The 15,757-nt window shown below is 44.6% G+C and overlaps 1 protein-coding gene across 1 annotated transcript in view; it reads right to left on the bottom strand.

Moving 5' to 3' along the window:
• cul1 (cullin 1) overlaps window positions 1-15,533 on the bottom strand; it is a 98,782-nt gene extending 83,249 nt beyond the window's left edge. Inside the window, exon 1 of the mRNA XM_033050255.1 lies at window positions 15,397-15,533. The gene's annotated coding sequence lies outside the window, so the exon portion shown is untranslated. The remainder of the gene's footprint in view (window positions 1-15,396) is intronic.
• Between the last annotated feature and the right edge of the window lie 224 nt (window positions 15,534-15,757).

Raw genomic sequence — 15,757 nt, forward strand, 5'->3', positions numbered from 1 at the left:
AACTTCTACAGACGTAGTCTATAAAGTATTCTAAAGTTAAGATGACGATAGACTAAAGAAAGGACTTCTGCAAGGACTAACTCAGAGCTCTCGTGGATTTTGAAGCAACAGCAACAAAGAGAAGCAGGAGAAAGCACTGATTGGCTCTAGCCCAAGTGGGAGGAGAGTTAGAAGTGAGTCAGAGGGGGGAAACTGTTTAAAACTGAGGAATTTGGTTTGTAAATTGGTAAATTAGGCAATTTATCAGTCAATATAAGCAAGACGGCTCTTAGGGAGCGGCCTTGTGAGTAAAGTGTGAGTTTGACTCGAAAGTCTTCGACGAGGAGGCTACGCATAAAGCTCGAGAGGACGGAACGCGGTGAACACATGTCGGGGCAGACACATGTCTGGCTGCTACGTGTTGGGGCACTGGAGAAGCAGCTGGATGACCTCAGGGCTATCCGGAAAACGAGTTTCCTGGACAGGACCTACAGTGAGTTAGTCACGCCGAGGTTATGGAAAGAACCAAGGTGTGTGATGGAGAGAAGGGGTGGAAATCGTGGAGTGCAAAAGACTCAGGGGGCTGCGCCTAATGAAAACAGGTACGCCCTCTTGGGAACTGTCCGGGGAGACCATATTTCAAGTCCGAGCGGCGGGCACGTTGGTGGCTCTAATCCTGGAGAGGAGACTCGACTGGCGAGACCGACGTCGGGCAGAGCCCTAGTGGTGGGTGACTCCATTGTCCGAGGAGTGGACAGGAGATTCTGTGGCGGCAGACGAGATGCGAGGATGGTCTGTTGCCTCCCTGGTGCCAGGGTTCAGGATGTCACAAGCCGAATTCTGAACATTCGAGAGAGAGAAGGTGAACAGCCGGCAGTGGTTGTGCACGTAGGCACAAACGACATTGGGAAGAGGCGGAAGGAGGTTCTCCAACGTGACTTCAGAGAGTTGGGAAGAAGACTGAAATGCCGGACTTCTAGGGTGGTTATCTCTGGATTGCTTCCAGTACCACGTGCTAGTGAGGACAGGAACAGGGAGATAGGGGATCTGAATGTGTGGCTGAGGGGCTGGTGCAGGGAGCAAGGATTTAGATTTATAGACCACTGGGATCTCTTCTGGGGTAGGGGTGACCTGTACAAAAGGGACGGGTTACACCCTAACTGGAGGGCGACCGACATTCTGGCAGGCAGGATTGCTAGGGCTACACGTGTGGGATTAAACTAAATAGTGGGGAGGGAGGGATTGACAAATTGGGAGTATAAAGATGGAGTTGAAGGAGATGTGGCTACAGGAAAAATTACAAAAGATTCTTGAATTAGTGGGAAGGAAAGCTTGAGAATGGACAACAGAGTATGGTCAGGGCCAATTGCAAGGGGGGAAGTGAATATGGAGGTCAAAGTACTGTATATGAATGCGCGAAGTATAAGGAATAAAGTGGACGAGCTTGAAGCTCAGTTAGAAACTGGCAAGTATGATGTTGAGGGAATTACTGAGACATGGCTGCAAGAGGGCCAGGGCTGGGAACTGAATATTCAAGGGTATACCTCCTATCGAAAAGACAGACAGGTGGGCAGAGGGGGTGGGGTTGCCCTGTTGGCGAGGAATGAAATTCAGTCCCTTGCAAGGGGTGACATTGAAACAGGAGATGTGGTCAGTATGGATAGAACTAAGGAATTGTAAGGATAAAAAGACCCTAATGGGACTAATCTACAGGCCACCAAACAGTAGCCTGGACATAAGGCGCATGTTGAATCAGGAGTTAAAATTGGCATGTAGTAAAAGTAATCCTGTGGTTGTTATGGGAGATTTCAACATGCAGGTAGACTGGGAAAATCAGGTTGGTACTGGACCCCAAGAAAGGGACTTTGTAGAGTGCCTTTGTGATGGATTCTTTGAACAGCTTGTATTGGAGCCTACCAGGAAGAAGGCAATTCTGGATTTAGTGTTATGTAATGAACCGGATTTGATAAAGGACCTCGACGTTAATGAGCCATTAGGAGGCAGTGACCATAACATGGTCAGGTTTAATCTACAATTGGAGAGGGAGAACAGTAGATCGGAGGTGTCAGTATTACAGTTGAATAAAGGGGACTATGGGGCCATGAGGGAGGAGCTGGCCAAAGTTGACTGGAAAGATACACTAGCAGGGATGACAGTGGAACAAAAATGGCAGGTGTTTCTAGGAATAATACAGAAGGTGCAGGATCAGTTCATTCCTAGGAGGAAGAAAGATTCCAAGGAGAGAAAGGGACGGCCATGGCTGACAAGGGACGTCGGGGACAGTATAAAAATTAAAGTGAAGAAGTACAACGTAGCAAAGATGAGCTGGAAGCAAGAACAACAGTGGGGAGCAAGAACAACAGAAGATAACCAAAAAGACAATACGGGGAGAAAAGATGAGGTACGAAGGTAAGCTAGCCTAGAATATAAAGCAGGATAGTAAAAGCCTCTTTAGATATGTGAAAAGGAAAAGATTAGTTAAGACCAAAGTTGGACCCTTGAAGACCGAAAAAGATGAATTTATTATGGGGAACAAGGAAATGGCAGATGAGTTGTACAGGTACTTTGGATCTGTCTTCACTAAGGAGGATACAAACAATCTTCTTGATATAGTAGTGGCCAGAGGATCTGGGGTGACAGAGGAACTGAAGGAAATCCACATTAGGCAGGAAATTGTGTTGGATAGACTGATGGGACTGAAGGCTGATAAATCCCCAGGGCCTGATGGTCTGCATCCCAGGGTACTTAAGGAAGTGGCTCTAGAAATCATGGATGCATTGGTGATAATTTTCCAATGTTCTATGGACTTAAGATCAGTTCCTGTGGATTGGAGGGTAGCTAATGTTATCCCACTTTTTAAAGAAAGGCGAGAGAGAGAAAACGGGGAATTATAGACCAGTTAGCCTGACATCGGTGGTGGGGAAGATGCTGGAGTCAATTATAAAAGATGTGATAGCCGCACATTTGGATAGCAGTAACAGGATCAGTCCGAGTCAGCATGGATTTACGAAGGGTAAATCATGCTTGACTAATCTTCTGGAATTATTTGAAGATGTAACTAGGATAATGGACAAGGGAGAGCCAGTGGATGTAGTGTACCTGGACTTTCAGAAAGCATTTGATAAGGTCCCACATAGGAGAATAGTGGGCAAAATTAGGGCACATGGTATTGGGGGTAGAGTGCTGACATGGATAGAGAAGTGGTTGGCAGACAGGAAACAAAGAGTAGGGATTAATGGGTCCCTTTCAGAATGGCAGGTAGTGACTAGTAGGGTACCGCAAGGCTCGGTGTTGGGACCGCAGCTATATACAATATACATCAATGATTTGGATGAAGGTAACATTAGCACATTTTCAGATGACACAAAGCTGGGTGGCAGTGTGAACTGTGAGGCGGATGCTATGAGAATGCAGGGTGACTTGGACAGGTTGGGGGAGTGGGCAGATGCATGGCAGATGACGTTTAAAGCGGATAAATGTGAGGTTATCCACTTTGGCAGCAAAAACTTGAAGGCAGATTACTATCTAAATGACGTCAAGTTGGGAAAAGGGGAAGTACAACGGGATCTGGGGGTCCTTGTACATCAGTCTATGAAAGTAAGCACGCAGGTACTGCAGGCAGTAAAGAAAGCGAATGGCATGTTGGCCTTTATAACAAGAGGAATCGAATATAGGAGCAAAGAGGTCCTTCTGCAGTTGTACAGAGCCCTAGTGAGACCACACCTGGAGTATTGTGTGCAGTTTTGGTCCCCTAATTTGAGGAAGGACATTCTTGCTATTGAGGGAATGCAGCGTAGGTTTACACGGTTAATTCCCGGGATGGCGGGACTGTCATATGCGGAGAGAATGGAGCAGCTGGGCTTGTACACTCTGGAGTTGAGAAGGATGAGAGGAGATCTCGTTGAAACGCTGGAGGCAGGAAAAATGTTCCCGGTGTTGGGGGAGTCCAGAACCAGGGGCCGCAGTTTAAGAATAAGGAGTAAGCCATTTAGAACGGAGACGAGGAAACACTTTTTCTCAGAGTGGTAAGTGTGGAATTCTCTGCCTCAGAGAGCGGTGGAGGCAGGTTCTCTGGATGCTTTCGAGAGAGCTAGATAGGGCTCTTAAAAATAGTGGAGTCAGGGGATATGGGGAGAAGGCAGGAACGGGGTACTGATTGGGGATGATCAGCCATGATCACATTGAATGGTGGTGCTGGCTCGAAGGGCCAAATGGCCTACTCCTGCGCCTATTGTCTATTGACTTCTTCTTGGCACTGATGAATGGAATCAAGCAACTTATTACAAGATCCTGACCACCATTAAAGGGCAAAGAAAACCACAAAAAGTGTTGTTTTCTTAAAGAAGTAACAGACATTAAAAAAAATTGAAGCCATTGTTCAGTATTCTGAACAAAATGAATTCACAGAAGATAAAGTGAACAATTCAACTTCACCTTGGACAAATACATTTTTTTCCTTGAAGTAGAAAGTACATGAATATAAATTTTAGGCATTCAATTGATTAGAGTTCATGCCCAACTAGAAAGAAAAAGACATGATACAGAACTGAAGGTCAAGCCAAATGGGATCACTGGCTGCAAACATTATGGCAAGTTATAAGCTAAAAAAATATTTAAGAGTAAATAGAAACATAGAAAATAGGTGCAGGAGTAGGGCATTCGGCCCTTCGAGCCTGCACCGCCATTCAATATGATCATGGCTGATCATCCAACTCAGTATCCTGTACCTGCCTTCTCTCCATACCCCCTGATCCCTTTAGCCACAAGGGCCACATCTAACTCCCTCTTAAATATAGCCAATGAACTGGCCTCAACTACCTTCTGTGGCAGAGAGTTCCAGAGATTCACCACTCTCTGTGTGAAAAATGTTTTTCTCATCTCCATATAACCATATAACAATTACAGCACGGAAACAGGCCATCTCGGCCCTACAAGTCCGTGCCGAACAATTATTTTCCCTTAGTCCCACCTGCCTGCATTCATACCATAACCCTCCATTCCCTTCTCATCCATATGCCTAAACTTCTGTCCCTTAATTCTGAAGTCATGTCCTCTTGTTTGAATCTTCCCTATTCTCAAAGGGAAAAGCTTGTCCACGTCAACTCTGTCTATCCCTCTCATCATTTTAAAGACCTCTATCAAGTCCCCCCTCAACCTTCTGCGCTCCAGAAAATAAAGACTTAACTTATTCAACCTTTCTCGGTCCTAAAGGATTTCCCCTTTATCCTTAAACTGTGACCCCTTGTCCTCGACTTCCCCAACATCAGGAACAATCTTCCTGCATCTAGCCTGTCCAACCCCTTAAGAATTTTGTAAGTTCCATTGTAAGTTTTGCAAAATTCCATTGCAATACAATCATGGTTAACATACTGAAATATTGAGAGTTATTCACAAGTCTTGTGATATACAATTTGGCTCATGACAGTACATGTGATCCATTCATAAAAAACAAGTACAAAGAAGGCAGGAAGGCAGCAAATATTGAGTACGAGTAAATTTATAAAAATCCAATAATTTCCTCTGGTATTACAAGGGGACAAATAAAATTAATCTTAAGTAGTCAATGCCTTTTGATTTTATTCAGCCAACATAGCCAGATTTAAAAGGACATAACAAAATTAAAAATCTTATGATCAAATTGCATTTAGACAAAGGTTTTTAAGTGGAGAGAATGCAAGAAGTGTTCATAATTATCACACTCACAAATACTATCACACTAGATTCAATATAGTATAAACTAAAAGCAATATAAATTAAAAATAAACATAAACATGGAGTAAATATGCATTTCTTGTAAATATATCCTCCAACTCAATTTTATAAATTGCATAAACATATTTAACAAAAATAAAGAAGATGGTGATATTCTATATTTTATTTAACTAAATCAGCATTTGTTGCCAATATACATGGATGCACAACCAAGAATCTTCCCCAAACAATGCACGTATAATTCAATCAAAATGTGAAAACTTCAATAGACCATAGATAATAGGTGCAGGAGTAGGCCATTCGGCCCTTCAATGGCTGATCATCCACAATCAGTACCCTGTTCCTGCCTACTCTCCATATCCCTTAACTCCACCATCCCTAAGAGCTCTATCTAACTCTCTCTTGAAATCATCCAGAGAACCAGCCTCCACTGCCCTCTGAGGCATAGAATTCCACACACTCACAACTCTCTGTGCGAAAAGGTTTTTCCTCATCTCCATTCTAAATGGCTTACCACTTATTCTTAAACTATGGCCCCTGGTTCTGGACACCACCAACATTGGGAACATGTTTCCTGCCTCTAGCGTGTCCAAACCCTTAATAATCTTATATGCTTCAATAAGATCCTCTCTCATCCTTCTAAATTCCAGAGTATACAAGCCCAACCGCTCCAATCTATCAACATATGAGTCTCGCCATCCCGGGAATTAACCTCGTGCACCTACGCTGCACTCCCTCAATAGCAAGAATGACCTTCCTCAAGTTTGAAGACCAAAACTGCACACAATACTCCAGGTGTGGTGTATTGTCATGAAGGCCAACATGCCATTCGCTTTCTTCACTGCCTGCTGTACCTGCATGCTTACTTTCAGTGACTGATGAACAATGACCCCCAGATCCTGTTGTACTTCCCCTTTTCACAACTTGACACCATTTAGATAATAATCTGCCTTCCTGTTTTTGCCACCAAAGTGAATAACCTCACATTTATCCACAGTACACTGCATCTGCCATGCATCTGCCCACTCCCCCAACCTGTCCAAGTCACCCCGCATCCTCATAGCATCCTCCTACAGTTCACAGTTCCAGCTTTGTGTCATGTACAAAGTTGCTAATGTTACTCTTAATCCCTTCATCTAAATCATTAATGTATGTTGTAAATAACTGCGGTCCCAGCACCGAGCCTTGCTGTACCCCACTAGTCACTGCCTGCCATTCTGAAAGGGACTCATTAATCCCTACTCTTTGTTTCCTGTCTGCAAACCAATTTTCTATCCATGTTAGTATCCTACCCCCAATACCATGTGCTCTAATTTTGTCCACTAATCTCCTATGTGGGACCTTATCAAATGCTTTCTGAAAGTCCAGGTACACTACATCCACTGGCTCTCCCTTGTCCATTATCCTGGTAACATCCTCAAAAAATTCCAGAAGATTAGTCAAGCATGATTTCTCCTTCGTAAATCCACACTGACTCGGACTGATCCTGCTACTGCTATCCAAATGTGGCGCTATTTCATCTTTTATTATGCTATCGTGCTATAAAGATCATCACGTTAGCAAAGTAGGAGGAAAAGGTAAGCCATTTCAAATTACATATGACCATAACATAGAAACATGGAAAATAGGTGCAGGAGTAGGCCATTCGGCCCTTCGAGCCTGCACCGCCATTCAATATGATCATGGCTGATCATCCAACTCAGTATCCTGTACCTGCCTTCTCTCCATACCCCCTGATCCCTTTAGCCACATCTAACTCCCTCTTAAATATAAGGCCAGAACCGAGGCGACTTCACGGCTAATTCCAGCCATTAGATCCAGCTTAGGGGAGATTCATACTGATCCTCTTAGAATTAATGAAGCATTTGCTAAATTCTACGCTGAACTATACGTTTCCGATTGTCCTCCCACTGCAGGTGACATGCTCAGTAGTATGACGTTTCCCCGAATTGACGATGAAGCCACGAGAGACTTGGGTAGTCCCATAACTGTTGCTGAGGTCCAAGCAGCCATCACATCGCTGCAAAGCGGAAAGTCACCTGGCCCTGACGGCTTCACTGTAGAATATTACAACGCTTTCTCTGCTCTCCTCGCACCAGTCCTGAGAGATATGTACAATGAGGCGTTTTTACATCGTCGCCTACCGCCCACCTTGTCGTGGGCTACTATCTCCCTAATTCTTAAAAAGGAGAAAGATCCCCTGCTTAGTAGCTATAGACCAATTTCACTCCTGAATGTGGACTTCAAAATCCTCTCTAAAGCCCTTGCGCTCCGTCTTCAACGAGCGATGCCCTCTATTATCTCGTTAGACCAAACAGGGTTCATAACAGGCCGACAGTCTTCCCACAATACTAGGCGTCTCCTTAACGTCATCCATTCACCGAGTAGTGAGACCCCGGAGATAGTGGTCTCCCTTGACGCCGAAAAAGCTTTCGACAGGGTCGAATGGAGGCACCTATATGAGGCGATGGACAGGTTTGGCCTCGGTAAGTTTTATTCTTTGGGTCAGTCTATTATACTCGTCCCCGGTGGCCTCAGTACAAACAAACGGCACACTGTCGCCCCACTTCCCCCTTCAGAGAGGTACCAGACAGGGTTGCCCGTTATCACCACTTCTGTTTGCTGTCGCGATAGAACCCATGGCGGTCTGGTTACGCTCAGAGAAGGGCTTTAAAGGTATTACACGGTTCGACACAACTCATAAAGTCTCATTGTATGCGGATGACCTGCTCCTGTACATCTCGAACCCAGTTTTCTCTCTCCTTGTGATTACGAATATTTTAGAACGGTTTGGCGCGTATTCTGGTTATAAACTTAACTACCAAAAGAGTGAGCTATTACCGATTAACTCATTGGCTAAGCAGCTCCCTCGCTCTTTAACCTCATTCAAATGGGCAGAGGACGGGTTTCGCTACCTCGGCGTCTTTATCACAACACCCTTATCTGATATGTTCCGCACAAACTTTCTGCCTCTGGTTGAGAAAGCTTAAAGAGATTTTGACCGCTGGTCAGTTTTACCGCTATCCCTCGTGGGCCGGATAAATCTGGTCAAGATGGTCGTCCTACCCAAATTCCTGTATCTTTTCCAGCATGTCCCTATACTTATCACTAAATCTTTTTTTGATAAATTAGAAAGGACAATATCTAAATTTTTATGGGGTAGCAAACCGGCTAGAATCCGAAAGGCGATACTGCAGTCTCCTAAGAGTGACGGCGGTTTGGCACTTCCTGACTTTAGGCGATACTATTGGGCAGCTAACTTGCAAAACTCCTGTATTGGATGAATGATGATTGCGACCACCTACCGACCTGGGTACACATGGAAAAGGCGAGTTCACATCTCCCGTTGCGGTCTGTCCTATGCTCCCAACTCCCCCTTCCTATAACATCTGTGGGTGCAGGCCCAATTGCGTCCCTCTCGCTCAAGATATGGAGTCAACTCAGGAAAAACTTCGGTTTACAAGGCCCTTCCATCTTGACCCCACTGCTTAAAAACCACATCTTTAAACCTTCAAGTACAGACCACGCATTCAAAACCTGGCATAGCAACGGTATCAGTAGTATCAAAAACCTATACAAGGATGGCATCTTTTCGTCTTTTGCGGAGCTCTCGTCCAACTATAGCCTCCCAAACTCCCACCTTTTTCGTTTTTTCCAGATATGGGATTTTGTGAAGAAGACATTCCCCCATTTCCCAAATCGCCCCCCTGAAACCCTGACCGATACCATCTTAGCTATAGATCCCAACCAGAAGAAATGCATCTCTGTTTTGTATAACTTGTTAGGGTCGGTTATATTGAAACCTCATACCTCATTAAAAGCTGCGTGGGAGGGTGAGCTGAATACGAAACTAACAGACCAGCAATGGGACTCTGCCTTGGATTTGATCCATTCTTCCTCCATATGTGCCCGTCATGGCCTAATCCAATGCAAAGTCCTTCACAAAGTCCACTACACAAATGCAAGATTATCTAGAATTTACCCCGCTGTTAGGGACACCTGCAACAGATGTAATCAATCTCCTGCCAACCATAGCCATATGTTTTGGTCTTGCCCTAAGCTAGCAGCCTTTTGGAAGAGTGCTTTCGACTTGATAAGCAGAGCCTACGGCCAGGCTATTCCTCCAAACCCACTGTCAGCCATTTTCGGTACCCCTCCCAACACCAACCTCTCTGTTGCGGTGAAACGGGTTCTAGCTTTTACAACCTTGTTAGCCCGGAGACTTGCTTAACTGGAAGCTCACCTGTCCCCCGACACACACCCGCTGGATTAAGGAGGTGCTTTACAATTTAAAGCTTGAAAAACTTAGGTTCTCTCTCAAAGGCTCTACCAAGACATTCCTAGATATATGGAACCCTTTCTTGGAACTTGTTAACTCTCTCAACTTGTCCCCGGACTCGGGAGAGGACTGAGTGCTCTCCACCATTGTTCTGCTCTACTGCAGCTGCTCTCCCCTTAACCACCCCCCCCCCCCCCCCTCCCCACACTTATTTATTTAATTACTTACTTATTTACTATTATTAGTGACCCCCTTTTTTTCTTTTTTTTTAACTTTTGTTTTGTTTATCTTACCATATTTGTGTGGATGTGTATGTATGTGAGTGTTGTTTGTCCCCGTTTGGTTCCGACCTGATTCGGGTGGGTTGAAGGTGGGTAAGGGTAAGGGCTTTGAGGGTCGCTTACATACTGTTGCACAATTATGCCTTGACTGTCACTGTCTGTTATCATTGTATGTATGCAAATTGCTGTGAAATTCAAATAAAAAGATTTAAATCAATATGATCATGGCTGATCATCCAACTCAGTATCCTGTACCTGCCTTCTCTCCATACCCCCTGATCCCTTTAGCCACATCTAACTCCCTCTTAAATATAGCCAATGAACTGGCCTCAACTACCTTCTGTGGCAGAGAATTCCACAGATTCACCACTCTTTGTGTGAATTTTTTTTTCCTCATCTCGGTCCTAAAAGATTTCCCCCTTATCCTTAAACTGTGACCCCTTGTTCTAGACTTCCCCAACATCGGGAACAATCTTCCTGCATCTAGCCTGTCCAACCCCTTAAGAATTTTGTAAGTTTCTATAAGATCCCCCCTCAATCTTCTAAATTCTAGCGAGTACAAGCCGAGTCTATCCAGTCTTTCTTCATATGAAAGTCCTGACATCCCAGCAATCAGTCTGGTGAACCTTCTCTGAACTCCCTGTATGGCAAGAATGTATTTCCTCAGATTAAGAGACCAAAACTGTACGCAATACTCCAGGTGTGGTCTCACCAAGACCCTGTAGATTAGATAAGCCTAAATATTGAGGGTTGTACAATTGATCCAGGGCATTACTGAAATCAAATGGACACCAGAAAACTGGATCTTGGTGGTTACCCAACAAAATAGTAAAAATGAAGACCCAAGGACAGAAAGAAAGCTTTCTTGTGGTTTGTTCCATGATATTGAGCTCTTCCACAACCTCACCTTTTCAATCAAGAATCTCTCCCCAAGACAAATCTACATACATTTTCAAAGCTCTTTAATATGTTGCCCTCTCACATCAGGGGATTGCTAGCAAAATTGAAGGGGCTAAAGCAGTATGGATTGAAATGGCTTAAAATCCAAAGTCGTGGTAAATGGTTGCTTGCTCAGACATGAGGATCCTAGCCAGGTGTGATCCCTGAAGTCAGCACAAGGGACATAGCTTTTTATTTTAATTAATACATGGGTCCCATTTTCACATTTGCAGAGGACAAAGCTTGGGAGTGGGTTAGGCAGTGAGAACAGTAACTAAAGGATCCACATAAACTAACTCAATGAATAAAAACTCTGAAAGATAAAAGTAAGGAAGAAACAAAGAATTATACTGTTAAGAGAATGAGAAACACTGTTCTCCTTAACGAGCACAGTTCTTTTATGTGTGCGGGAACAAAGAGATCTGCATGCATATATGGATAAATCCTTAAGTGTGGTAGTACTTGTTGAGACTGGTTACTCTTATGGTATCAGAGTACAAAAGCAGGAAATTTATGTTGAACTTGTGCAAAACTATGGTAGTAACACAAACAGTCCTGCACCATTTCTGGTCATCAATGATGACTTCGCTAAACACACAAGATCAATTTTATCCTCAAACATAGTCCTCTGAAACTTTTTAAAATATATATAAATGTTGCAAGTTAGAGAAAAAAAAGTTGTCGCTCCTTAAAAGACCTCAAAAAGGTGACATTGAGCTGCCTTCTTCAACAGCTCGTCCTTCCACTAAAAGTGTTTCCAATGTGTAGCTATGAAATGTCAGGATTTAGATGTTGACAAGGAAGGAATAGCAATTTATTTCAGATTGAAATGGTGTGCGATTTGGAAGGGAGCATGCAGGTAGTTCCAATGCATCTGTTGTTCCACTCATTAAAGGCTGCTGTTTTGGGAGGTGATGCGAGAACAGCCTACATGAGTAAATGTGCATATTGTTAACGATACACATCCCAACCTCTGTGCACAAGTAGTGAAAGGAATCAGCATCATTTGCAGTGGATGGGGCACCAATCATAAAAGTTGTCTGCCATTGACAGTGTTGAACTTCTGAGTCTATTGTTCAGGTTCCAATGTCTAGGCAAATGGAAAACATTCCATCACGTTATTGATTTGACGATAATGGAAAGGCATTGCTGTGTGCCATTTGTTGCAGGATGCCAGCTTCTGATTTGCCATTAAAGTGACTGGCTCAGTTGAGTTTCTGGTCAATAGCAAGGATCCAAGATGTTGAGGGTTATGACTTTGGCAATGATAACCTGACAGTAGATAGTTGGACTCCCTTATCGTAGATGGTCACCATGTGGAATTTCTGTGGCATGATTTCAGCTTTCAGAAATGTTTTCCCTTTAACCACAGCTTCTTAAGCATTCAAATGTTGCCTTGATGTCATGGACAGTAACTTTCAGGTCACCTTTGGAATTCAGCACTTGGTCCATGTATTGATCAAGGCTGCAAAGAACTCTAAAGCTGATGGTTCTTGCCATTAAACACTACAACCTCCAAATAAGCTGAACTACATAGGCTTGGAGGCATTGGTTTTGTACACACACATACACACACATTTTTTCCCTCATTTATTATTGTTTACATAGTACAGAATATTCTGTTATGCTGCTGCAAGTAAGAATTTCATTGTTCGGTCAGGAGCATATGACAATTTAACATTTTTGATCCTTAAAAATCCACACAAAATCCAATTAGTGATTGGCTAGTTGTGACTAATAGATGCCTAATTGCTTTTATCACCTTTCTAATTATTCAAAAACAGATTGGCTGGCCAGTAATTATTTGGAAGATATTTGTCCTGCTTTTATGGACAGGTCATAACTGGTCAATTTTCTGTATTGTTGGGATTTAGATGTTGACAAGGAAGGAATAGCAATTTATTTCAGATTGAAATTGTGTGCGATTTGGAAGGGAGCTAATTAGTTGTTTCAGTTAATACAACAACCAGGATATTGTCTTGATAGCCTTTACTCAATCCAGTGCAGTCAGCCATTTGTTGGTATCATAAAGTGAATTAAACTGTTTTAAGAAAGCCTCTGAAGGGTTCTAAAAGAGGTAGCATCATAGATTGAGGAGACACGAGGGGTGATCTTTCAAGAATCACTAGATTCAGGAGTGGTCCAGATCAGAAGCAGGGATGATCTGACGGTAATGGAGGGATTATTGTCCTAAAATTAGTCAGCCATTCAGATCAGCGGAAATGTTTTCATCCTGAGGGCGATTAAGACCTCAAGGGGATTGGGTATGGGATTAATGCAGATTCTGTTTGGTAGTCATACTTCAGGTTTCCATCAGCTTGTCAATGGTGATGCCACCAAACAATTATTGGTGATGGACAATTATATCTGGAGTACATTGCATGCTCATACAACTGTAGGTGCTTCTTTCAGATGACGTTCAATGTTGACCCCTCCTGATTCATCAGCTGAGGGAAAATAATGGGGATGCAGTTTCCTACTTTATATTTAGCCAGACTCAAGGTCCATTTCATCCTGTCATTATATCACCATCATCAACTGTAGCAAAAAGTCTGCTGTTCTGATGTAACAGGATGTACTCAAGGATTGAGAACACTGTCAGAACTGAAAACTCTTTTGTCACAAGATGAAAGGTCATCAACCTGAAGCACTAACGGTGTTTCTCAATGCATGAATGTTACCTGACCTGAGCATTTCCAGATTTTCTATGTGTAAGAAGGAACTGATGGTCTAGATGCTGGTTTAAACTGAAGAACTTAAACAAAAAGCTGGAGTAACTCAGCGGGACAGGCTGCCTCTTTGGAGAGAAGGAATGGGTGACGCTTCAGTCGGAAGAAGGGTCTCAATCTGAAACATCACCCATCCTTCAGACTGAAGAAGGGTCTCGACCCGAAACGTCACCTAGTCCTTCTCTCCAGAGATGCTACCTGTCCCGCTGAGTTACTCCAGCTTTTTGTGTCAAGATTTTCTATTTATTATGGATACTGGTAGTTTCACTCAAGTACAAAACATGTAATTACATTGCCTAGATAATGAACAAGTTAAATAAAGTTATAAACAGTATAATTTTTAACCGTGGCTAACATTACTTCCATCACAACACAGTAGAAAGATTAAACCAACAACCATTCCATTTATATCCACCCGCTTAATTATTTGAAGAGTTAAAAACAATAATGATCCCGCATATGATAGTAGTCTTAAGATGGGTCCCAACTCGAAAGAGCGCCTTTCCATTCCCTCCCTGACCCCGAGTTCCTCCAGTACTTTGTTGTGCGCAATACTCCAGCGTCTACAGTTTCTTGTGTCTCATATATACGCCAGTACTATTAGGGAAACTCTGGACTGTTTTGTGGAAAGCGATCCTGAAGTCTCCGAGAATGAGATTTAAAAAATGTTTCCGGGCATGATAATAAACAGTCGAACTCTTCCTGCCACAATGTATTCCGACAACTACGTGAGTTTCGGAATCGTTCAAATATCCGTTTAAAAACTGATTGCAAAGCCACGGTTCACTTCCATTTGGAAAACCCCGAGCCATTTGACTGAACGAGGCCGCAAGCAGACATGAATTGTAAAACACAACGTGTTGGAGGAGGGAAGGGGAGCGGAGCTGGGAGCAGGTGTCGACCCGCGGCTAATTCTCGCACAAAGACCCAAAGCGCCGAGTCACCGGAAACCGTGGCGGCGGCGGCGGCGACTCTTGGACGGCAGCCTTTCACCCCGCGGGATCCCCACAATCTGTGGGAAACGAGCCACAGGAGGCCTCTCGCTTCCTCCTTATGAATGCGCCACAAACACGAGGGAGGCCTGGGCCTACGCTTCCTCCTGCTCTCCCCAGGCCGGCCGTTCCTTCGCTCGCTCACTTTCTCTTTCCCCCCGCTCCCCTCTCGGGCCTTTTAACAACCAGCGCGTCAACCGATCGCAAACCTCCCACCCAACTCCACAAATTAACGCCTGCGACACTGCGGGCCGGGCCGGGCGGTGGCGGTGGCGGCATCAGCGGAGCTGGGAGTTGGGAGTTGGGGAGCTGCCGCGCACAACATGGCGGCGGCGGCGGCGGCGGCCTCTGGTGAGTGAGTGGGTGAGTTGGGTGAGTGAGCGGCTCCAGCCACCGTGAGTCAGGGCGAATCAGGCCGGGAGCCTGCAACCTGCAACGCGCCCCCGCTGCCGCCACCACCCTGCGCCGCCAGCCCCGACACTCACCATCGCTGCTCCCGCCGCCGCCGCCGGCTCTCGGCCGCTTCGTCTCCTTTTCCAGTGATTTAATTTTTCCAACCGACCAGCGCCTCCACTCCGCAGACTCCGCGCCGCCCGCCCGCCCGCCCGCCCGCCTGCCTTCCGCCTGCAACAATCTCCACCAACAACAGTTCCGCTGCTCCCACCCGACCCAGGCTGGCTCGCACTCACTCACTCTCTCACCCTCTCGTATCTGCGACGCCGCTTGTTTGTTTCCCATTCAGTATGTTTCTACCTAACAACAGGTCTGTGAACCAAGCACGCTTTGTTATTCACGACAAAAAATAAACACAAGTAAGATTATCTGAGCCTCGCAGTGAAATAACTG

Source organism: Amblyraja radiata, chromosome 2 (genome assembly GCF_010909765.2).
Source record: "Amblyraja radiata isolate CabotCenter1 chromosome 2, sAmbRad1.1.pri, whole genome shotgun sequence".
Lineage (NCBI taxonomy): Eukaryota > Metazoa > Chordata > Chondrichthyes > Rajiformes > Rajidae > Amblyraja > Amblyraja radiata.